The sequence below is a fragment of the Cotesia typhae genome, unplaced genomic scaffold, assembly GCF_013202065.1.
Source record: "Cotesia typhae breed Kobodo isofemale line unplaced genomic scaffold, CoteBio_Ctyphae contig_43, whole genome shotgun sequence".
NCBI classification, from domain to species: domain Eukaryota; kingdom Metazoa; phylum Arthropoda; class Insecta; order Hymenoptera; family Braconidae; genus Cotesia; species Cotesia typhae.
This window is the reverse complement of record NW_027423752.1, coordinates 3812073-3837819: the sequence shown is the minus strand read 5'-3', so window position 1 is coordinate 3837819 and position 25747 is coordinate 3812073. Positions and strand designations below refer to the sequence as shown.

At 31.4% G+C, this 25747-nt stretch overlaps 1 protein-coding gene across 7 annotated transcripts in view; it reads right to left on the bottom strand.

Moving 5' to 3' along the window:
* The window catches only part of Rg (A kinase anchor protein rugose), a 242686-nt gene that overhangs the window by 107927 nt on the left and 109012 nt on the right, over positions 1–25747 (bottom strand). The gene's annotated exons all lie outside the window — the stretch shown is intronic.

Sequence of the window (25747 nt, the reverse complement as noted above, 5' to 3'; positions counted from 1 at the left end):
AACAAAGCAATAATCACGATTCTACATTGAAAATATGACTTCTCCTCCCTCCGTAAATGACTGACCAAACAAAATATCTATTCTGATTGACATACCACGGAAAAATTATTGAAAATCACCGAATACGTCCAATAAAATTTAATCGACGAGCAAAAATGTCGGGGCATATTTCCACTTATCGAACTTTGGAGCGCACCCAATAATTATTCAAACAATGGAATGCATATAAAAAAATAAATTAAACAACAATAAATAGTTAATGGTTTTAGGGGTTGTCGACATGAATTTAACGGGCAGCATAACACTAAAATTCTCTTCGAGGATTCACTCAGATCGAGTTGGTCCTGGCTACTATCCGTGGAATATTGATCGGATGGTGGTTATGCAGTCGAACGAGTCTCGGATATTCCGAGTAGTGAAAATACCACGGCAGCCGTTTCGATTTCCCTCATACCTTACCCCTCGCTTATTTTCATATCCTGCTGGATCATGCAAAATTCGATATTTCATCTCTTGATTGCGTAAAAATATTCACAGATATGTATGTCATATCATATCTAGATAACAGAATATGAAACCTCAATATTCCTTGGAGAAGTTTAGGTCTTCAGTCGCGTTATTCAGTCTGTTTGTCATGGTTCAGTATGAAACTGGTCAAAGGTAAATTCCAGTCTCTTGTCATCAAACGACCGAGACTGAAATGATGGACCGGGATCAGAATGAATATAGTAGCTCTTTGATGGGATATTTACGTCTCTTGGAATTGATTATTAAAGGATTAATTGATAAATGTTGAATGCTGAATGGTAAATGGTGAATCCGAACTTTCCCTCAGGGAGTACAATAGTTCTGTCGAGGACTTGCATTCATCAGCATCAACATCAACAGCGATAGTAACAATAACATCAATAGGAACATTAACATCAAATTCAACATCTGCTTCTCCAACTGTATCTTTTCGTAGTGTTTCACCAGCGTGTCAATGTTTAACCTCAATATGAAGCCACAAAGCAACTTTTGATTTCCATAGAGACACGTTTGAGTAGATGGCGCTTTCATATTCAAACTTTTGCTGCACTCTAACTTTTATTTTGTTATTGTCGTTGTTATTCCCTTTTGCATTATAAAAATAGAAAATATGCTCCACAAAAATTTGTTTTCATATAGAGAGATGCAAAAAAGAGACTGTCTTCACATTTCCAGAGGAAAAAGATCAGGTTTGATCAAGGAGATTGTCACGGGAATTTTTATTCCCCGTGTGTGTCCCTCCCTGCGCCTAGATTTGGCAACAGATCCACACACTTGGTGTGTCTCTAACTTTTATAATTTGTATTAATTGATTCATTCTATTGAACTTATTATTATTATTATTATTATTTATATTTGAGTATTACTATATTATTGTTATTAGTTCTTCTGTATTAATCTTATACATTCATTTCATATGTTTATATTGAACTGCTGATATTAGTAGATTTCATAGAAATCTAACTATTCCATTGGTCCTCATGACGGAACTTTTGAAAAATTTTGCTATATTTCGACTCAGCTCGTGAAGCGGATTCAGAAAATGCATATGGTTCAACAGTTTATATATGTATGTATTATATATATATATATACGATATTATCGGCAGTGTCTCTTCTCTAACTCCCGTAATTCTATACGGATCTCAATAAAACGTAACATACTTATTCTTAGGACGATTTCCGAGGTTAAGTTCTAAGATGAGCCAAATCTGTCGATTAGTTTAAAAATGAGAGCAATTCAAAAATTTTCAAAAATCACAAAAAATTTTCGCTTTTACCTTATTTCCATGTAATAACAATGGAAAGCGACATCCTATCGGATTTTCTGCGCTTTCTGCTCGTAACGTAGACTTTGATCTATTTGGAAGTTGAGCAGTCGCTCGGAGAGCTCAAATCACACAAAAATTATATTTTCTAGCTCGAAGAGCTTGAAAACATAATAAATGCAATTTTGAGTGCTTAAGTATGAAATTAGCGGGAAGTTGTAGGGATAGTCTTTAGGGTTAACCGTATTCCTATTTTTTTTTCTTTACTTATAATTGAGTAATTTAAAATTACCTGGGTAAAATTATTGTCGTTAACTGAATTCGTAAAAAACGAATTCATAATTTTTAAGACTATTTTGTTGTAAATGCCGAATTTACTGAAAGTCGACGAGTAAATAATAAAATAAAAATTTATTGCTACCAAAATATAGAAAACAAACCAAAGATTCGAACAGTCTCCTGAAAACCCTCGAGTCTCCTGCTTCAGTGACGTTTAAACCAAAAGCAGGAATCTATATCTAGGTTAAAACCGACAAGGATTTCATAGAAATATATAACTATTGTATCCTATTGTTCCTATTGATCATGAATTTCGATTTGAAGTAAACCATACATCACTAGTAAATATTATACCTTTCACATTGAGTAATGATCATTTTACTTCATTACCAAATTTACAAATTGAAATAGATTCTGAAAGTGAAGATGAATTGATAAGGTAATAACATTTTTCTTTATAATTCATTTACCATTTACATTAAAATTGAATAAAATATTAAAAAAGTTGATAAAAAACATGAATTGAATAAACAAATATATAGTAAATAAATAAAAAAACATAATTAAAGAAAAAATAATTGATTAAAAAAGATGAAAGAAAAAACCACGAGAAAAATAAAAAAGGTAGATTTTTCTTTTAGGAAATAATTCACAGAAATTATTGGAAGCAAAAAATATAAAAATGTCTAGCGAGATGTGTAACACAACTTTTTAGGTTCACAAAATTATATCAAAACAATACAGAATTGATTATTATAAGCTATATGTAATTACTAATAACTTGTTAAAATATCTAGTAGATCTGTTTATACTCTTACATGTACTTTATACTCTTCTATTTTGTATTTTTGCCATTCGGCGATTGCTTTGGCATTTAAATTGAATAAATAAATAACAACTATGTAACATAATTGTTATAATAATTGTAATGAAAATAAATTTAATTCATTAAAATATAAAAATTTAAATAAATGAAATCTACTTCCATTTCGGCTGCCGAATGGCCTTTTTTATTTTATTATTGTATGTATGTATCGCTGTAAGTCTTTACCATATTGTATCTAATCATATTATAGGCTTGTTTCAGCATTTAAAGTCAAGGTCCAACGATGGGTATCGGGATAAATAACAAAGGAAATGGTAAAACTTAGTATTGATAATTGATAATAGATCATAGTCCTTACTCGCAAGGGTGATACCCTATACTATAGATCGCGAACAAAAGGGACTAGTAATTTTGGCAAATGGCTTGAGAGGCCCTTGTGATCGGACACGAGGTCTCAGAAGTTTTCGCGACGAGGAAAATTGTAAGACACACGGGAACTCGCATTCATGTAAGTCGAGTGTGTATCTGGTGTCCTTGTTCGAGTTTTCGCCTGGTAATTCGGTAAGTAACTCACAAGTTTAGGTTGAGTATTTTCCGAGCACCGCGTTATCTCCTGGCTTTGGTTAATTAGTTAATTTATTGCGAATTAAATTTTATCATTATTTACTCAAGTCGATCCCGTAACAAGTAAGGGGTATCCTAGTGAAGTACCTGACCCGAAAGTCACGCATTGGGTCTTCGAGATGGCTTATATTGCTTAAATTTCATAATTATATATGCTTGAGATAATCCAAAGAAGGAATTTGGATTTAGCTGAATAAAATTAAAGAGCTCAAAAGCATACAAAAGCTATTTCTTTTAGCACGGAGAGCTCAAAAACATACTCAAATTGTATTTTTGAGCTCAAAGAGCTCAAAAACGTCAGAAGTGTAATTTCAAACGTTTAGGTAAGGAATTTGTGGGAAGTTACAGGAATGGCCTTTGGGGTCAACCGTTTTTCAATTTTTTTTTGTTATTATTACAGCACGTGGGCGACCTGGACAAGGATACGTGGTGGCAGACACTCCACTGTCTGCTCTCGAATATTTTTCTTGTTACAAGATTTTTGAACTGTCTTAGAAAATTTCTGTGCACGTAGAAGACCAAAATAAGCCAGTTTTGAATAATTTTTTCTGTAGAAGCTTTTTAACTATCAATATGAAAATAGATAGACATAAAATATTGATTTTTAACTTTATTAATGAGTTTTTTCTTACGAACAATGATTTTTTTCGCTCATGTATACAATCTCCAGGAGGCCTTCTGAAAAAAGGTATCTTGGGGTGAGCATGGTATTTGCACTTTCAACCATCGAAATGTAAAGTAAAAAAAAAATCCGTCAATATAAGATACTATCTAGTGATGAATTAATAAAATTTTAAAATTATTTATTTTTAACAAAATGGTGGCTTGACTAAAGAAAATTGATAGATTTTTTATGGAAATTTCAGCTTTAAATTGTTTATCAATACATAGTATAAAACAAAGTCGCTTTCGCTGTATGTCCGTATGTATGCTTAGATCTTTAAAACTACGCAACGGATTTTGACGCGGTTTTTTCTAATAGATAGAGTGATTCTTAAGGAAGGTTTGTATGTATAATAAATGCATAATATAATAGAGAAACACTGATAAATTTAAAGGTTTCTAATGTGATGTCGTAAATAAGCACGTTTTTTTGCGCTTATATTGCAAACGCTGGCTGAACCCTACGAGATAGACCAAAATAATGTACTACAGTATTGTTCACCTTAAAAAGTTCAACAAAAAAGTCCGCGATGGTATATGTCTATCTCTTAGGGATAACCCAGCATAACCATTTTTATTCTTTACTAAAAAATGGTTATTTACGAAGTGATTTTAAACAATACAGCATTAATCCTTATCCATTTAAGTACCTTAAATAAATTGTGCATTTATTATAGATCAATATGCTTTTTACAGCATGTAGTTTAAGTGAATATTACCGAAGATATTACAAATTTAAAATGCAGGGTCGTAGTTGTTTGCGCCGGGCGGCGAAATCTGAATCCTCCTAAGCTCTGCAATGGCACACGTTTGCTGGTAAAATCACTAAAAACATTCATAATAGAGTGCACAATACTCACCGGATGTGGTACCGGAGAAGATGTACTAATTCCCCGAATTCCTCTGATACCATCAGATTTACCGTTCCAATTTAAACGCCTACAATTTCCGGTAAAGATATCTTTTGCAATGACCATTAATAAATCGCAGGGTCGAACTTTTAACGTTGCAGGATTAGACTTGAGTGTTGAGTGTTTTTCACATGGCCAATTATATGTCGCGCTGTCAAGAGTAACGTCTAAGCAAAACATGTTTGTATTGGCTAATGACAAAAAAGCTGTGAACGTTGTGTATAAGGACATTCTGTAGTAGGTATATTTTGCATTGCACCCGTGCGAAGCCGGGGCGGGTCGCTAGTAAAATTATAAAATATTCATCGGAATCATTAATTCTTGAATCAATGACCAAAAAATATGAAGAAAATAGTGTAAAAATTAGATACTAATCTTATCTGTGTTGCTCTCCAACTTTGAGAAAAAGGCGTTTAATGCTTTTTGGCTTCAAAATTGCTTTACATATAAATAAGAATAACTTTAAATCATTAATACGTCCAAATCGGCAACTAAAAACGTCTAATGGACGTTAAATTTTTTGTGTATGTATACTTAAATACATGTTCACTACAAAAATGAATTTAAAAAAATAGTTAGTTCGTATAAACTCTTAACGAAGCAATATTTTATTATTAGTGTTTTTGTCCATAGACTAGTAAATAAATAACCTTCTTACATGATTGCTGTTTAATAAAATAGTTATTGGTATCTCACCGTCATCTACATCTGTAAAAAAGAGTGAAGGATAAAACCGTATATTTTTTACGAGGACTGTTTTTATCTGCTATAAATAAAAAACAAGTATGTAATGGTAAAAGTAAAAGCAGAAGAGTTTTAAATAAAGATTAACTGGAATTCGCGTGAATAATTAATAAAGTTTTAAAGTAACAGGTTAACTCTAGCGCAGGAAAATATCGATTTCCCGAGCAATGAAATTTATTACTAAATGCGGGATTAAATAAGACTTGGAGAATTAATATAATGAAATGTAATGTAAGGATGTGCTGTTACTGGGTTCAGTTGGTTGACGTTGGTTGTAATAATCATCAAGAATTAGTAGTGGCATTTCATGCATTTCTGAGCATATAACCCACCTGGATTGTCACAGCGAATTGCACAGTAATTCCCGTGAGAGGATAGTTAGAGCAAGACGTTACTAATCGAATGTAATTTCAATTCTATTGATCCGTTTGTGCCAACACAGCAAATATAGTGGATACTAATGCACTCTCTAATGGACACATATTAACATCTTGGTATAATGGATTTTACTAAGAAAAAATTTGTGCTAAGTATGCAAAGTATTCACGATGCCAAGCAGTAGAGAAAATATTCATTTTATAACTTCGATACAATAAACATAATCTTTAAAAATAATAAGCAAGCAGAGTATTTTCTGTATCAAGTAACGATGGAAGAATATTTTTTTTAATAATCTTATAAATTTGACTCAATTAATACATCTGCAGGAACGAGTGTCCAAGTAAGCCAAGCATTAATGTTCTCAAGTAACAAAAAAAAAAACACATTCTCACCAATAAAATATGATTGAACCAAAAAATTTCGTTTTTTTTTCTTCAAAATACAAACTGATAATATGGAGGAAGATTTATAAAAAAAATTTTTTTTCCCCTATTGAAGCGTCGGATAAATTTGATGTAAAAATAATTCGTAATCGAAACACCAAAATGTTTGTTTTTATCGACTCCAATATAGCCCCCAATATATTTACCCCCAATAATATAATTTTATTTAAATTTTTACAGCGTACTTCATTTAAAGTAGCGTCCAATTTCCTTCAAATAGTAATCTTGGAAAAAGAGTATTAAGTATTGGTGGATCATTGCCGATCCGATTAGCTTACAAGCCCGATAATTTATTGACAAACCCGGGGACTCGAATCGAATCGAATTTTCGAGAGTGCTTCGGGCATATCTTTCGCTTTTCCAGCCCTTCCCTTTTATTCTGATACACCCGAGACTTATCATTAATGCTTGATAATTAAAATCCCCAGGTAACCCCGATAATTATTAATGTCATGCTGCTTTTATTTTTTTCTAATAAAAAAATTCAATCAATCAATATTCGACGCATCATTATGCGAAAGCGGATATTAATGGAGAGCACGGGTAATTATTGAAGAAATAAATAGTTTATTACGCTGATAATCAGCAGAAAGTGGATCCTCTGGGGCAATGAACTTCTGAACACATTCTATATTCTATTTGTATTTTGAATTTCCATCTGAATTTGTAATGAATCGCTGTGTAATGGAAAACTTCCATTTAAACAGATGCGAAACGAATTGATGGAGAAGTTTATATTTTACTAGATGGTGGAATAGACTACACTATATCAGAAATGCTATCAATTTTTTAGTATCGACGTTTTGTAGATTTAAACTTTAGTTATTTTTGTTTAAGAGTCCCCAGAAATATCGCTCAATCTTCCAAGTTAAAGTTTGTTCGAATGCGTTCTACGTAAAAAAGTTTTCAACTTGGAATTGATGATTACCGATGCTTTTTCCAGAATCAATATGACGTTCCATTTTATTTTATTTATTTTATTAAAACGTTCGAATAATAATCGATAAAGTTTACTCAGAAAAAGTTTATCATAATATTTTACTCTAATCGGTTTCCACATACTATCACGTAAATGTATTTTTGAATCGTCACGTAAACTTCAAAGATAAATATACTTTACGAATTTGTTTGCTCGAATCTAATTAATTTTTTTTTTTTCAAGAGCATGGACATAGAAAGAAATTTAGAACGAGAAAATTCTTCTGGGGAGTCTATAATACATGAGAGGCTATTTTAAGAATGGCGGTAGAAAAATGACGGTAAAGCAACCTACGCTATAAAAATTTATGTTGCGTTCAAATTTAAGTAAAATGTTCAAATATTCATTGCAAACCTTCTAATCTAAAATGAAAATTTTTGAAAAAAATCGAATGAAAGAAGCCGTTCATTTTTGTTGTTACCTCCAGCCTAAACACTGACAGTTCCTGCTTTATTCCAGAGGTGGCGCTACTGGATTGATGACGTCACTTCCATTTAAATTCATACTTTTAAAACACAATTTTAAACTCAAAATTACCAAAAGAGACCGTTTTAATAGTTTTCTTAAAATTTTGTCATAAAATCTATAAATTTTAAATGAAAAACTAAAAATTTATCTTTAATTCTGAAATATTTTTTTTTTTTAAAGATCAGTTCTAACACGTTTTGTTGTAATCTTATTTTGTACATGAAAATTCTGGTATGTAAGAATCCGTGTGAACCGTTTCAAACTATTGATTTATGATAATTTCAACACAATATTTCTACCGTGTATACACCACTAACTCTAAAACGCTTTCTTGGATACATAAGTTCCATTCTTATACAAACAGTGATCTGTTACGATTTCCAAATACTGGAGAATATCTTACGGAAATGGTGTCTTTACAATAGTGGTGATTTCGATCGCATACATCTATGATGCGATATGATAAATGATTTATAATTCTACTCCATGTGTGTTCAACGATTTTCATCCATGGATATATGGTCCATTCATATACCGGTATAATAATAATAATAGTACTGAAAATTAGGGTCTGGAGATGACTTAATTTCGAAAAAAATGACTTGAATCGTAAATATCGATATCCATTGACACACGAAAATAAATTTTTTTTTTAAATTACTGTCAAGTTCACTGTAATCGTGGGACATAATGCGGTCTTCTTATTTATTTATAGTTTTGAAATAAAAATTACGAAAAAATTCATTCATTTCATGTTGGACTTAATAAAATTTATCAAAAAACTAATAGAATTTACAGTAGACTACGGTAGAATTTTTTGAAAATAAGGTCAAAATGATCTTACTTACCGACAAATGGTTAGGTCGTGTCATCCCCCTATGATAACCGTGAATTGAACAGTAATTTTTAAAGAAAATTTCTTTCAGTGCATCAATTTTGCTTCAATCAGGATAAGAATTCATGATATCACATTCAGCTAAGTTTGGGACTGTTGATTTGAATATTGATGGACAAATTTCACATAAAAATATCTTTGAAGGTTTTTTTTAAGAGGAAGGAATTTATCAGGGTTTATCATCGATCCGAAGGATGTAGAGTAATAAATCAAGTAAAAAAAACCTTGCATAAATGGAATTGAATATTAAATCTACAATAGATTATCTGGAATAGAATAATCTAAGGATGAGGATCGGATCTAAGACGGTGAGAGCTTCTTTAGGATGTATCAAGATGAGGATTCAATCGAGTGGAAGACTATCATACGCAGGAACGCGTTATCCGGTTATCCTACATTCAATCAATGCGAAAAGATCTTCTATATCATTATAAATCATCATTCAATCAACATAGAATTGAGTTAAAGGAAAAATTGAACCTTTCATGTCAGTGCCTTATTTATAGTTTTTTTTTTTTTTTTTTTTAGAACAAGTGCCTTGCAGCTTCGAGGAGTAGAAATATCTATTTTTATTCAAACTCTTCAATGGCATATTTAGCATTTGGCTGTTTTTTGTTTTATTTCAAGTTGTGAATGCGAAATGAACTGATGAGCCAATTACGACTTTTCACATTCAAATTGGATTGTTGAAAGTCTAGAGTTCATTTTATATAATTAGCATCAACTTTATGATTTTGAAGACTACTAGTGTTTTTTGTTCCACACAATGTTCGCTAGAAATGAAATTACGCTAGTGTTTAGTTTTTTTTTTTTTTTTTTTTTTTTTTTTTTTTTTTTTTAAGCTCTGGCATTTGCAAAAAATAAAGTAGAAAATAGAGAGGAGTGTATGAGTAATCAATTACACAAATTGGATGTGAAGTAACATAACAATGATCGAATTAAATGCTGGCTAGCTACGGATAATATTTATTAAATGAGCGATTGAAAGAACGGTAAAGAAGAGAGTGGTATAACGTGCCTTAGGGCAACTGAAAATGATGTTTACGCAACAAGCGGTGATGAATTGTTCATGAAGTTGATGAAATTATAATCATTATATGGTTTTTATTAATTATTTGAATTTTACATGCAAACGGGAATTTCAAAGTTGTTTGATTGAAGTTAAAAAATAAGATAAAACTAAGGTGGCAAATAGCTAAATTGTATTGATTGTACTTGAGCTTAAATCGATTAGCAGGAAAAAATTAAAATGTAAAACCTAATTTTTTAGTAATTTTCAAGTTTTTAACCGAAATTATTGTGTAACATTTTTTGAGCTTGTCTGAGCCAAAAATATTTCGAGATTATTTTGTAGAGAATATGTTTTTCTATATCTACCAGCAAAAAGTTAAGCCTAATAGAAAAAAGTGTAAATATATAAAAATGATATTTTTTATAAATTTCAAGTATTTGACCGGAATTATTTTAAGTCAACTATTTTTTTTGTCTACTGTTGTCTACCACACAAGTATTAAAATCCGCTTCTAAAACTTTACTCCTCTTTCGTCTAGCCTAAATCTGTACGCGGAGACTTTTGCTAAAAATTATCTGAAATTTCATGAAACATTTGTAAATATTTCACATTATCCTGTACTTGTGATTTTTATTCTATAGTTTTGTCATTGATGTCAGATTGTATTGTTCAAGCCCACGTGTTTTGATGCCAACCTCACTTTTATTTTGACATTTTATGCTTAAAATATAGTATAGTATTTAAGCGCTTGAACTTGCTCGCGATCGTCATTTCGCTTGTGATTATTAATTTAAATTTGCTCTATTTTTAAGTTTAATTTTTGGCCCCAACTTCCAGGCCCTGATATTAATTAATAATAATATATAACCGTCCACGTTCAAGCGTACTGAGGAAGAATTAACTCTTTACCGACTACCACTGGCCAACAATTGCCAACGGAGCGGCTCGGTAATAAAATCGAAGTTAGAAAATGTTAGACATTTTTTTGTCACAAATTTGGTCAGTCACATCTAGCTAGATGAACTAGATAACAATTTGTGACCGCCGCGAAATTTTCGTCACAAATTTCAGCTTAGTCACAAATTTAGTCAGTCACATCTAGCTAGACGTCATAAACACCACCTGAAACTAGCGAAGCACAAGACTGAAATGGTCGTCCTGACACGTCAAAAATGATTCCTAACACTGACGTCAATAAGGGTCCTGCGCTATCTAAGGGTGATGATAGACGAGAAATTATCTTTTCGCGAACACCTCGATAGTGCATGCAAAAAAGCCAGCAAGACGGTATCTAACCGATCAAGGATCATGGCCAACACGGTGGGACCACGACCCAAAAAGAGAAGAGTTCTTTTGGAAGCAGTCTATTCCGTACTGCTTTATTGAGCGGAGATATGGGCAGAAATATTAAAGCAGAAAATCTACCGGCGGAAAATGGCAGCAGTGCAGTGGCGAGGCGCTATCACGGTTGCCTGCGCCTATCGCACGGTTTCCAAAGCAGCTGTATTAATCATTGCGGGAGCTGCGCCCATCGGCCTACTAGTGTTCGAGAGAGCAAAACTCTAAGACGCTGAAACCAGTTAGAAAAACATGAAAGAGGCCAGAATGAGGGTAAAGGCGGAAACGCATCAAGAGTGGCAGGACCGATGGACATCGGGAGAGACGGGCAACTACTGTCGTATTTTAGCATCGGCGCGGCCGTGTGACAAAAATCGGCACTTGTAGGTATTTTCTTACACTGAAAACGATTCGAAAATAAATTTCGAATTTATACATAAAAAAAAAAAAAAAAAAATTTTTCGAAACTTGTCGTGATCGGCTTCTTTTATACAAATAAACCTAAGTAAAACCGATAACTTTTCGATATTTTTTTTTTTTTAAACATTGATTTTCATAGTATGGAGTTAATAAATCGTTTTTTTTTAAACACCAAAAAATTGGAAATCGAAATTATTACTTATTACAGTCTTGAAAAATATTTATAAGAACGAACAAAAGACTATTGTATTTACTATTTAAGTTATAAGTTATAACTTATATAGTTTATCATCTAATTTAAATATTATGTACACGCATTATTCATTCATGTAAATTAACTTTAAATAGCAGATGTAACCGGTTAAAGTTATTGAAAGTTAATAAAAATAAAAGTTACCGCGGTGTAGTAGCGTTAAATTTAAATAAACGAAAGAACAAAAAGGAATGAAGTTGGGAGTAAGAAAAATGATAAAGAAAAAATAACTTGGGGAAAGAAAATTGAGATAAAGTTTTTTGTGAGTATAGGATAAAACGCTACGTGAACTGAATTGTAAATTTAGTAATATAGACTTATATCTATATATATACTTACACACATACGAAGTAATCTTAGTCTTCTAGTTTACCACAGAAAATCTCTGTTAAATTTGCGGCTGCATGGATGATATACCGAGTTCATCGTCTGCCACGCATTGAGGTCTACAGTACTTCAATATTGACTGAAGCTTCTAAATAAGACTAAGCACTTTAAGTACATCCTCACAGATAAGGTGTGAAATTTAAAAAAGTTTAGCTAGTATAGAGTTAAACTAAACTTTACTCAACCTAGAATTTTGTTTGGAAAATTTTTAAGAGAAAAAATTCAAATTGTGGATTATGAAAAACGGAAATGTGATTGAATTTTTTTTATGCTTAGGCTGAAACTAAGGGTGAGAAGGAGATCTCAAATCTCCCGAGATTACCAGATAAATCCTTATCTGTCCCCAAAGTGCTTCAGTTTCACGGAAATTGTTGAGTTTTTATGCGACATAAAAACTCGGTGAAAGTTGACTTACGTTTTTTTTTTTTCAATTAAGGTAAAAAAAAAGGTATCAATCATTTTATGCTCTAAATAACAAAGCCTGGTTTTATTCTTTGGCATCTTTTCAACTATTAGTATTTTAATTGACGGAAAATAGTTCAAGGGCTTAAAAAAATTTAATTATTGAGCTCAACACAATCTGTGTTTAGTTTTGCTCTTAGGTAAATTCTATTTTATAAGAAATCATTTCTTAACTACTTTTGACTACTCTTTAAAAAAAAAAAAAAAAAAAAAAAAAAAAAAAAAAAAACAGACGCTTGGAAAGACCAATAGTTCACAATTCATAATACGCATTGGATTTTTTGTAAAGTTGGTATCATTTTTCTGTTGTTGGACAAGAACAAATTATTAGTTTATTTTAATGATTTCTCGTTTTTATTACAATAAATAAATTTTTTAGAATTGGAAAATCAATCTTAAATTTTTTTAGTAGAACACTCATTAATACTCGGAATTATGTATAGAGCAAAAAACTTTACCAAGTCATACTAGTCCAATCGCTGAGGAAAAAAAAAATGTTTGTTCACAATTAAGCTCTAGCTATTTCAATTTTAAAAAATGGAAATAGAATAAAAAATGCCACACGGAAAAAAATAGGTGCTGTAACAGGATGCAGTCCTGTGGGAGCAACAGGATAAAATCCTGTTGTAACAATAGTGCAGCGAATTTTCATGGTGCAGCGAAAGGGTTTTCCTGTGAGAGCTCCAAGATAAAATTAAAAATTTTAAATATCCTTCATTTTTGAGAATTGTACACTGTATACAGTCGGGAATGAATTTGGAATGCATTTTTATCTCTATTACACAGAGTACCAGAGTGGATTAATATAAGTAATTTTTAATCAATTAAAATAAGTATCAAAGCGGTGGCGTTAGTCGAGTGGTTTAAGGCGCATGGCCTATAGAGCATTTGGGCTGACTCACCGGCCAGGCGTGGGTTCGAATCCCAAGCTGGTTTTAGAAACCAGCTTAGTTTAGATTCAACCCTTGTCGCGTAAGTTAAGATTTTCACAACCCAAAAAAACCCCAACGTTTCACTCCCAACAGTTAAAGTCGACGATATGACCACTGAAGTTAATACTGACTCTAAATAATAATTAAATTAAAAAAAAAAAATAAATAAAATAAGTCGCATGCATAATTTTTTTTTCGTCAGGGTTGAAAGAGATATTCAGATTAAAAAAAATAATCAAATTTGTATCAATTACTGATTTAGAAAAAAAATTATGATTTTCAAAATAAAGTTGAACTAAAAAAAATTAGTTACTTGGCCCAAGCCTTGTTTTTCGGTTTCCCAAGGCTTGGGGACATAGTTATCATCCTAGGCCTGGACCGATCCTTGGCCTAATGTTTAGCCAAGGCTCGAACTAAGCCTTACCCAAGGCTGGTGACGCTTGGCTCAGGCTTACCTGGGTAATGTTCAAAAAATGTCCTGAAAATTTTCAAAAAATGTTTAGAGAAACTTTACAAAATTCTCAAAATTTATCGATCAATCCAGACTCTGCATTTCTCAAAGCTTTCTTGATTTTTTATTAGGTGTTTAAAAAATGTACTTAATTGGGAATATTTTTTAAACAATTTCTTGTTACACGGGTACAAACTGGATTAGTTTTGGATGAAATTCTTATAGCTTAGAAATTTTAAATAATACTACTCCATTACTAATAGTTTCATTGTTATCATAAAATTTTCAAATCATTATTGATTCTTTGATTTACTCCCTCTTCATGATAAAGTTGAATTTACACATAATATTATATTCATGGGGGATTTAAACAGCTAGAGTTTAATTGTGCACAAATTGTCTTTTTTTTCCTCCCCGACTATACCGAATATTAAATTTCAAATTATGCGTGCTTACGGTGCGCCATCTCTGATGAAAAACTGAAAGATTAGTTCTTCAGTTAATTACATTGTCAAAAATATCTTATAACAATAAAAATTATAAAATTTAATACGTTCCGTTTATTAAATTCAGTCAGTATTCATAATTTAAATGTTGAAATAAGAAAAATTACGCTAAATAAATTATTGAAAGTTGAAAAATTAATCTTGATTGAATTCTCTGTTTGATGGTATACAAATTATTGTTTCCGTTGACTATTTTTATATAACTATTAATATAGTTGCAGAAATGAGGTAAAAAAATTTTTCGATCGTGAAGAATTTTTTAATTTGTCGCAATATGAGTCGCGCATAAATTCCTTTTTCGATCTGGCAGAGTTTTGGGTAAATATTGCCACAATAAATCGAAAAAAACATCACATATTATTTCGCATTAGCTTTAAAGCAGAAATTCCAAGAGTTTGTTGATCGGAAGTCAATTACAATGACCCGAAAGTTGAGTTTTGATTTGGGCAATGTAAACAGTTGACCTAGACTTAATACATAATCCATCGATAAGGAAGAGAAGTAAGAGGAGGTTAAGTAAAATCTTTATTGACCTCCATAAAGTTGTTTTATATCCATATAACAAACTAAAACTATCTTGACTGAGGTATGGAAAAAAGAACCCGAACAAACAAAGCTACTTCGAAATCCCCCAATTATCTGGTATATTCAAAAATAGGCTGCATTTGAAATAATGATAAAATAGAGTAAAGTTTCATTTATCTCGACGAGTTTTACTACGAGCTCACGCGATAACATTTCAGTGCCCACCCCTTTTCTCAATGAACAACTTTTCTTCTTCCCATTCGAGCCCATTATCTTTATCTACCTCTTCTATTTTATCCTCTCTTACTTGGGTCATTAGTGGTTTAGCAGGATTTCATTCGTGCAGCTTCCATTACCGATGAGCTTTTTTACAACCTTTTTACTTTTTTCCACATCCTTTTCTCATCTTCAGACATTACTTTACCTAATGTTTTAATTATGTTAATCACTAATTTATTTTACTTTGTATTTATACTCCGTTGAAAACAAATTCATAATAAGTTCAATTTACATTTTTCGTGTAATGTATATAAAAAAAAAAAAAAAAAAAAAAAAACTACTTTTGTTTTTAGAATTAATTTTCAAACAGTTTTTGGTCAATGTACGAAACTTTTAATTGAGCATTTGAGTTTTCTAAATAATAACTTTGAATTTTTATATTTAACTGTAGGTTTCATTAACATGTCAAACAACTTCAGAAACCATTCTATATAACCGACAAAAGAGTGTTAAAATGAAATTAAGAGCTTATGAAGATTCAGACATTTAAATAGGAACACCGTTAGGTCGAAAATATAGAGTGAATAATTTTCCAGTGGATAAACTATCGAAGCAAACCAAAAAGGCGAAGCACCGTGAAACCAAACGCAGTCAACTGTAAGCAATATGTATATATATATACCGAATGTACTGTTAATATTAGAGGGATTGAATACTCTGATAAACACATCTATCTGCGTCTTTTTTTTTTCTCGGGAATCATAGAACCGGAATTTATAAATCGAACAAAAAATCCAAAACTTTAAATTCTGCTTCCCTTATAAATCACACATTGTATATGTATATACAGTGTAGAGTATATATATTCAAAAGGGCGTCATAGATGCGTGACGTGGAACTAAATTCTCATCAGCATATTGACATCCTCAGTTCCCAAGATCTTTGTCAGCTTCAACCCGAAAAGTGCCGTCGTGCATTCACTGAGAATCCGTTTTTCTTGAACTATGGAATGAGACATCTCGTACGTGCATCTATATATACATATAGAAGAGCGAAAATGTTTCGTGATGTAAAGTGAAAAAGAAAACATAAATGTTTGAAAATTTCAGTCGCTTAGGCAATCCATTTTACAAAGAAAGATATTTTTTGTGAGCTTGCATCTGATAAGTTTCACTGTCACCTTTTTTAAACGAAACGATTTCATATTAACTTAATATAATACGATGCTGCTCGAAAGGACGATTTTTTTTTTACTTTTTCTTCACTAACTTTACTTCCATAGCGTTGATTAAAATTGATATTCATATTTGTACATCAATATAAATATTTTTTTTCCATTTTTATCCTCAAAATGAAATGATTTATTCTCATAAAATTTTTACGGAAAAATGATGACATCAATAAAACTGACATTTCAATATCGCGTGAAATATTAACATGTATAGGTAAAGTATAGTATAGCTGTTATGTACAAACACGGCAAAGAAAGCATGTACGCATGCCAACAAAATGACACAGAGTTGTTGAATTTTCATTGTTCGTACCCTCAACTTTTCAAGATAAAATACGAAGACGTAATTTCAAAAGTACTTTACTTAAGTTTGATGCAGTCTCAAGTGATACTATAACTCAGGTAAGTGTCTTTTCTGTTCAAGATTCAACATTTTTATTGTCATCGTCATTAAAACTGAAGAATATATTGCTTTTCAGGTACAAACTCTTGTCAGCTAATTGATAGAGAACTATTTATTGAAAAGATGAAAAAAATTGATATACTTCTTATTTTAATTCAAATCAGAAGGATCAAAATAGGATTTGTCATAAGTGTTTTTGTTGATGATAGAATAATCATATCATTTCGAAGTTCTAACATCACTCTGTGTAGACTTTAGAAGGACAGAAACTTCTTATTTTTTTGTTGATAGGAAATAAAAACAATTGCTTTCTATTTCTGATGTATATACGCTGAAAGAATATACCTTTGTAATGAAAAAAGAGTATAAAATTAAAAATTAAGTAAAATCATGAAAAGTTTACATTTCGTACAATCTTTTTCGAAATGCTTTCATCCCAAAAAAGTAGTTTATTTACACGAAATTTTCAAAAGCTTAAGTAAATTCTTCCGCTAATGATATAGAATAGTAGAAAAAAATTTTTTTCAAATTAAATTTAAAGTTTTATTACGGTAAAAAACTATAGTTCCGATGCTTTTGATTGAGTATGCAAGATAACTCCGTAATTATTTAATATTTTGATTTTTTATTTTGCCATTATATTCTTCAAATATAATATTTTTGAATTATAAAAAAATTCGAGATTCTGACATTTCCAAAGAAATTTTTCCCTGCAATACTTAGAGGAATTTTATTAAGAGTATAAAAATGATTCTCCGTTGAAGCACCAGCTTTGTTACATTCCCAGGATTTGTAAATTGAAAATTCCAATTTCATATTGTCGAGGTACAGTAAAAATAAATCCAAAATATTTTACAAGATGAAAAATTGAAGATATTTATCCGAACAAAAAAGTTTATTTAATCTGTTGTATTATTTTTATGAATATTTTTCCAGGCAGATGAGCACGTGGGATGTGTATGATAAATGATAATAAATAGAAAAATATAGATAACTAAATATAAATAAAAATATATACATTTGTACATACATAAAATAAAAATAAGCATTGAGATGACGAAAAGATTCATCCCAGATACTCGTGAGAGTTTTATCCGGATTAAATTTCTGCTTATGTAGGCTTCGCTGGTGCTTCACGCTCACGATTCCAATCCTTGAGATTGCAGAACTTTAAGATAAAACATTTACTCATATTTTAAGTACTAGCTTTTATATTTACTTAAAAAAATAAAGTCTCGATGATAATAAAAACAATCCATAAATTTATTTCCTCTTTGATAACTTTAATTCTACCGTAATGCTTCAAAGCAAAATAAAGGAGATGAATAAAGAGCAGAACACAGTAAAGTTAAGTGAAGTAATTAATACTTATTACCATTATTTCCATGTGAGTAGAACGATTATTAATGAGCCACTTAATCATAATTCGTATGAATGCATGTCAAAATCCAACCGAGAAATTTTCGTCCACGTTATATTCCGTGTTGTATAATAAATATACATAAATAGATTACTCTAGTAACAAAAACCGACATATCAAGACCATTAGTTTTTAAATTATGCCAAGTCATAAATAATATTACACAAAAATGTCATTGGCATTAATGGAAACTGACGGCTATAAATAGTTTTATTATTACAATCTTTAAATTTGCATGCCAAAAAATTAAAACATAAAAACGATGTAAAATAAAAATCTAGATTCTGTACCTCAACAGAAACAAGAGTCAGTGATATATACTAATAAATTTTAAAATTATTTATAAAAATCTATAAAAAAATGTTTTATTTGATGCCTAAAATCATTATACGGAAATGTTTTCATCAAGGCCTGTTTCGGTGTGAGTAAGAAGGTGGAACGTTCAAATTTTCACTTTATCGAATCATTTACCTAAAAAATAACATTTTTTTTTCCTAATTTTCAGAAGTTTGCTCTTGACATCAGTTAAGTAAAGCAGTCAATGGAGGATTAATTCCATTTTGCTAAGTTAAAAGGAATGCAAAGCATAAAATTAAGACCACTACACCAAAAACGAATCCGAGAAAGCCCAATTCAAAATGACAAGAAAAATTAAGGATGACTTACTTGTTAAGGACAAATTCGTAGGAAGATTAAGTTTAAAATCACGGTCTATTTCTTGGGATTCCAGTGATTAGTCGGTATGCGTTCCCAGTGATAAAGCTTTAGATTTAATTCGGCACGTTCCAGGTGCACTTGCAAAATTTCTGGTTGTTCTCATAAATCTTTTCAGAATTACCCTTAGCAGACAGGCATCAACTCGATTGTACGGTTGGAACGAATGAGTCGAGAAGTAGAAGAGCTGAAGGAGCTGGAGAGGTATGGAACCCCGAGAAAGGGAGAGAGTAAAGTGCAATCGGGTGTTGAGCGTTTCTAGGTTGGCTGAGTGTGGATGAGTAGAACCAGAGCCAGAACTAGAACCAGACCCAACATTAAACCCAGAAGAGACGAGAGAGAGCAAGAGAAAGAGGGTCGCAGGCGGGTTTATCGGGTTGAATGCTAACCCTCCTCCCACATTTGCCCTCCTTGGGTTCACCCTTCCATCAGTAGGTGAATGGGTGGCGATAAATCAATATATTCAACTCACGCAGTAGCGTAACGACATCGAATCTGCGCCACGATGTTGTGCACTCGTTTACGTTATCGTTAAATCCACCAACTACTCTTTCCAACTTACCCTATTCACAAATTTACACTTTGCTTTACACTTTTCATTACTACCCCTTCAATCTCTTTCAACCCCCTTTACTCATTTCTTTCAATCGCGAACATATCATAACTATTCGCTAAGTCCGCTCGATTATTCAAATGACAATCAATAAAGAAAACAGGTGTTTAATTTTCCATAAATATCTTATCACTGATTCTCGCTATTTTATTACAGCTATTAAATTCCAATAGCGATTTTTTTGACCAAATGTCCGATGAAATTAAACATACGGGTTATAATGTATTTATTTGTTGATCCTATGATTCTTTAGTGAATTTATCTGTTACCATGGGAGCTGATTTCAGTTTACATATCAAACGATGACAGCTTTTTTTTAGAATTGAAACACAATTCAAAATTGTGAGATAGACTATTCTAGATTTTAATTGATGATATGATTGAATATACCTGGTAGATGTTGATTATTAATTAATTGTACAGATTTTAACAGACTTACTTTGATTATTATGAATTATTATTGAAGGGAATGTTGTTTTGAATGATAGAGATTATTGGTTATTGCTTCGGCATTCGCTATTCTAGATATTTGGACTAAAGACTATTAATTGATCGGTAATAATCTGTAATTGATTATTTATGCAGTAAAGTTAGATTGCAGTCAATTAGAGATATGAATACAGAATTAAAAAATTATGTATCTATTCATAAATTCCTTTTCTGATTCATTGAGCTCAATCCCGATAGAAATCTTCTATTAATTGTAATTACATTTCGTTTGTCTAATTCATACCTTATTCATATTTACAGTAATTCGCTATCATTATTTATTGCCTTTTTTCCTGAAACTATCTCGTAACCATGTTATTTTAGAGACAATGAATACGCTGGGGATAGAGTGATACCGGTGGGAATTTTCATCAAGCTTCTATTATCCCAGATAAGCCGAGCGCTATATGTTTACTGTACCAATTTGATTTCAATGAAAAAGAGTCGAAAATATAGAAAGAAGAAGAGGCTCACAAAAAGTTGGCATCTAAGTATCGCAAGTCTACACTGATCAACCACTATTGAAAACTTTCCTTCACATCCTATACACTATCAAACAAAAATTTGAGTCAAGAGATTACATATATTTAGAATGTCGAGAAAAGCGGTTTTTGGATAATTTTATCTAAAGAGGCTTGTTAATTGATTAATATCAAAATGGATAGACATATATACTTGTTGTTCAACTTTGCTAATGAAATTTTTTTTTTTTATAGTCATTCTTCTAGCTCTTGTGAACGATTTCTAGGAAGACCGTTAAAAAAAGTATCGCGGTGAGGACAATATTTTCACTTTGTATCAACGAGAATCAAAAATCCAAAATAATTCTCTTAATATAAGATATTATTTAGTAATCAGTCAAAGAAATGATAAAAATATCTATTTTTAACAAAATAGCTGCTTGACAAAAAAATGACCGATTTTCGACGAAAATTTTAGCTTTAAATTGTTTGTAAATATATAGATTTTTTATTGGAATTATTCATTCCTGAATCAATTACCAAAAAAATATAATGTCGGAAACTATGTAAGAATTAAAAATTGATTTCATTAGCCATTGTTCGATACATTTTGTTCACCGATTTTAAAAATACTATTTTGAGAACAAGATTTTGAAACTGTTCGGCTTCAACCCCATTTTTACACGACACGCTCCGACATAGCTTTACAAATATCGTTGGAACTTAAAAAATTTTCGTCTTATTAACATTAAATTTGTTGTGTATGTACTTAAATATATATACAGAAATTAATTTAAAAAAAATTAATTTTTTGAAAATTCCAAGTGCCTATAACTTCGAAGAAAAATATTCTTTTCGAAATGTAACTTTTGCTGCCAGTATTAATGAACTCCACCGCAATGTTCTTCATTTGAAATTGTTAAAAACTTCTTATAAAAGCAGTTCTCCCAAAGTTACACCGAATTTACACTAACCCAATTACTTACAAAACTTGAAGAGCCTCAACAAATTTTTATTGCCTGAAACTTGCACTCACAGATTTGACTGTCAAGTTGGAGTTGTAAATTCGAAAGCAGACAGTGGAGTGGTTGAGTTTTTAAAAACTGACATAATTAAATAATGAACTTGGTCCTTCAATTACGACGTTGAGATAAAACGAATATCTAAGAAAGCCAGCAATTAGGAAGTAATGATCAAGTACCAAAATTAAAGTACACATAAATTGGGTTGGTTCTCTATCATCATTCAGGGGCATTGCCGTAAGCGCAAGTGTTACGTTGGGCAAACTATAATCAACTCGAGATCAATTTCGACCCGGTGACACCCTGAATTGATAATTTCATTAAAGTAGTTCCACGGTACGGTAGCCCCACTCTTACCCTTCAAGCACACCACCTTCCATCTTCCATCCTTCTATTCCTCTCTTAACTCTGGAGTTTCGTGCTTCTGGAATGGAACAGAGAAGTGATAAGCATTTCGTCTCCGTTTAATCCTCTGATAGCAATTGTTGAATCGAATTTGATAAACATAATCCATATGTATTTATGTATGGACGTTGACGCGAGAATTTCCAAGTCAAGAGCAGGAGTGTGTTTGACTGATGATTAAATTATGTTCGAAATGAGGGGTCGGGTTAGTGGTACCATTATTTCGGTCAATCGGAGGTTTATCGGAACTAACGAGCGCGGTTTGTCATGATTCTGTTCATGATGTGTTATTTCCGTGAATACCTTATTATTATTTTTAATATAATCATAGCAGATTTTTTTTATTCTAGATTCATTTCATCGAGTCTCAATTTCATATGAAAAATTATTTTTATTTCACTACTGAAAAAAAAAAAAAATTACTCAATTCAAGAGAAATATTCTTGATCCAAGAAAATTATTACTTTAAAAAAAATTTATTGAACCAATTAGTTTTCTTTTTTTAGCATGAAAAAATTTAAATCTCCTTCAATATCAATCTGGATTAAATAAGGCATTTGGACATCATCGCATATAAAGAATTCTAACCTTCTTCCGAGACGTAGCTCAATTTTCCATAAAAATTCTATCCAAGAAATTTTGAATTTTCATATGTACGCTCTTGCGGAATTAAAACGTCAGTTCTTTTCTGATGAATAAATAACAAGATTTATGAATTACGTATTGCACTACAAGTGCAAAGTTACATAACATTTAAATATACATCCGAAGCTCATGCATACAAAGGAATAGAAACATTCGGAGGTAACACCTCGTGTGCAATACGTGATGTAACGCAACGACACACGGCATACGGGCAATAGTTAGAGAAAACAACGATATTTGGATTCAGTACACGTAAATTTTCTGTGGTATAAAACGTGCCGGCAGTATACGTCTACTGTACTGGTATAACTTTGTATTACTATACATATAACATATACTGTACATTATGTCCTATACACACTCAGTTTGAGGTGAAGTCAAAGCAGACTGAGGTACACACTGACCTATACTATACTGTACTATACTATACAATACCGTAACGTTGTAGCACTACGTTGCACGTTTAAGTTTGGGCAGCCATTATGTATATAGAGAAACGCATGTTCTTTCACAGACGTCATGACTTGTGGACTCGGTAGATTTAGTTGTCGGTGAATGGAAACCACCCGGCTTTTAAATATAATAGCGTTAACTCGAACCTTTGGACTTAACTCTGGTTCTGTTGAGTTTACTGACGTGTTTATTGAATTCCTGCGTTCCACGGTTAACAATAAGAAATTCCATTGTCAGCTGTAATGTCGATATTTTTTTTTTGTAACTCGAATTGTAAAGAGGTTAGGAATGAAAAAAAAAAAACGCCATTTTGAAAATTAACTTACAATGCCGGTCTATAAATAATTTGCTTCAGATTTTTCTAGCGTAATTAAATGTTCATTTTAATTGAAAAAATTGATGTTTTTTTAAGCAGTTGAACTGTTTTTTATAAATGCTTTAATTACTGGCAGGTAAAATTGTGAGGAACGAAAGGACACTTGATTTCTTGGAGTTATATACCATTGATAGAGGAAAATAGAGAAATTATATGTAGAAAAGATTTTTATGAGATGGAATAAAGAGATAAAAGGTATGGCTGATTGAAGCTGAGAACTACTTTCGATCGTTGAAAGTTCTCTATTGAAAAAGAGTTTTAAGCAAGTGTTTTTATGAAATTTTTTTTTATTTCGGCTGCTTCTAGGTTTTATTGAAATTATTATCATTTATTTAGGTTTTTGAGAAGAATACAGCGAATATTTATAAAATTTCCGTTGATATTTATCAATAAATTATTTCTATTTCAGGAAAAATAAATATTTGAATTCTGGATTGGCGTTCATGATAGAAGCGTGTGGTAAAATTTGAATTTATTACACTTTGAAAAGTGAAATTTTTTATAGAAATTTTATTCTAATTTATTAGCTAGTTCCCGTCTATTTTGCTGGATAAATAAGATCAAATTTAAAAAAATTTTTTTTTTTTTTTTATTTAAAGTCGCATAAACTACTAAGGTCATGAACGACTTACTAGAGTGGAACTTGTTTTAAACTTTTTTAGGCTCAGCAGAATAATACACTTAAATATTGAAAATATTCATTCGTGTACGCCGGACTCGAACCCGGTCCAATGCATTTTGAAAAGCAAGGGCCGGAACCGATAGGCTACTGCGCGCCTTTTTTTAAATTTATGTGAAAAAAAATTAGAAAAACGGTTGACCCTGAAGGCCATCCCTGCAACTTCCCGCTACTTTCGTAATTAAGTGCTCGACATTGCACTTATTATGTTTTTGAGCTCTTAGAGCTCAAAATTTTTTTTTCCGTGTAATTTTGAGCTCTCCGAGTTCAAAAGTTTGATAGGAGTTTAATAAATCACTATTTTTTTAATTTTCAAACCGCAATAACTTTTGAATAAATGAACCGATTTTCACATGGTTAGCGGCATTCGACGCAGTTTTTCAAGGAGCTACAGTTTAAAAACGAGAGTATTTCATTGTTAACGCCACCGCGAATCCCTTTGGGGGTGGAATTTCTTAAAATCCGTTCTTAGCTGACCTCTACAGGGCAAAATTATAATTCCTACCAAATTTCAAGTTTCTAGGCCCGATGGTTCCCGAGATATCGTGATGAGTCAATCTATCTATAGAACAGCTCCTATATATATCACACACAATTTACCATTTTAATTTTAATCATTAAAATCAGTATAATCATTTAACAATATCAACATTAATATTTATGTTATATTTATCCGTTTTATGATATAATGGAGTTCATCCTTCATAATCATTCCAATACATATTAGCTATTTCAGTTATTAATGATTTAGCTATTCTTTCTTAAAAAAAGTACGATTATGAATTCCTACTGTCCCAACAATCAATCGATAAAAATCGATGTATTTGCCTAACATTGTATAGAATAATACTGTTGAATAATAATTGTATAGAATATTAATATTTAGTAACTTTCTACTTTTACTCTAATCATTCCTCTGAATTTAGTTTACAACCGAATTTGTTATTACAATTTATTTATTTTAACAGTTGCTATAGCAACGGTAATCATTGCAACGGTAACCATGGCAACGGTATCCATGTCAACGGTTGATTAGTGTAGGTGGTTGCGGGGGGGGGAGTGAGTTCTATAATTGATGGGTGCCACTTGATGGGTTTCTTAGATTGGCGAATCAAAATGACATTTTCTAACAAAAAAAAGAGAGAGAGATATAGGAAAGGGGGAAAAAGGCACGGGAGGGGAGAGGAAATCACGAATGGAGTAATTATGCTAAATTTCAAGTCAATCGGGCGAATAGTTTCGGAGATCTCGTGATGAGTGAGTGAGTGGTATTTCGCTTATATATATATATATATATATATATATATATATATATATATATAT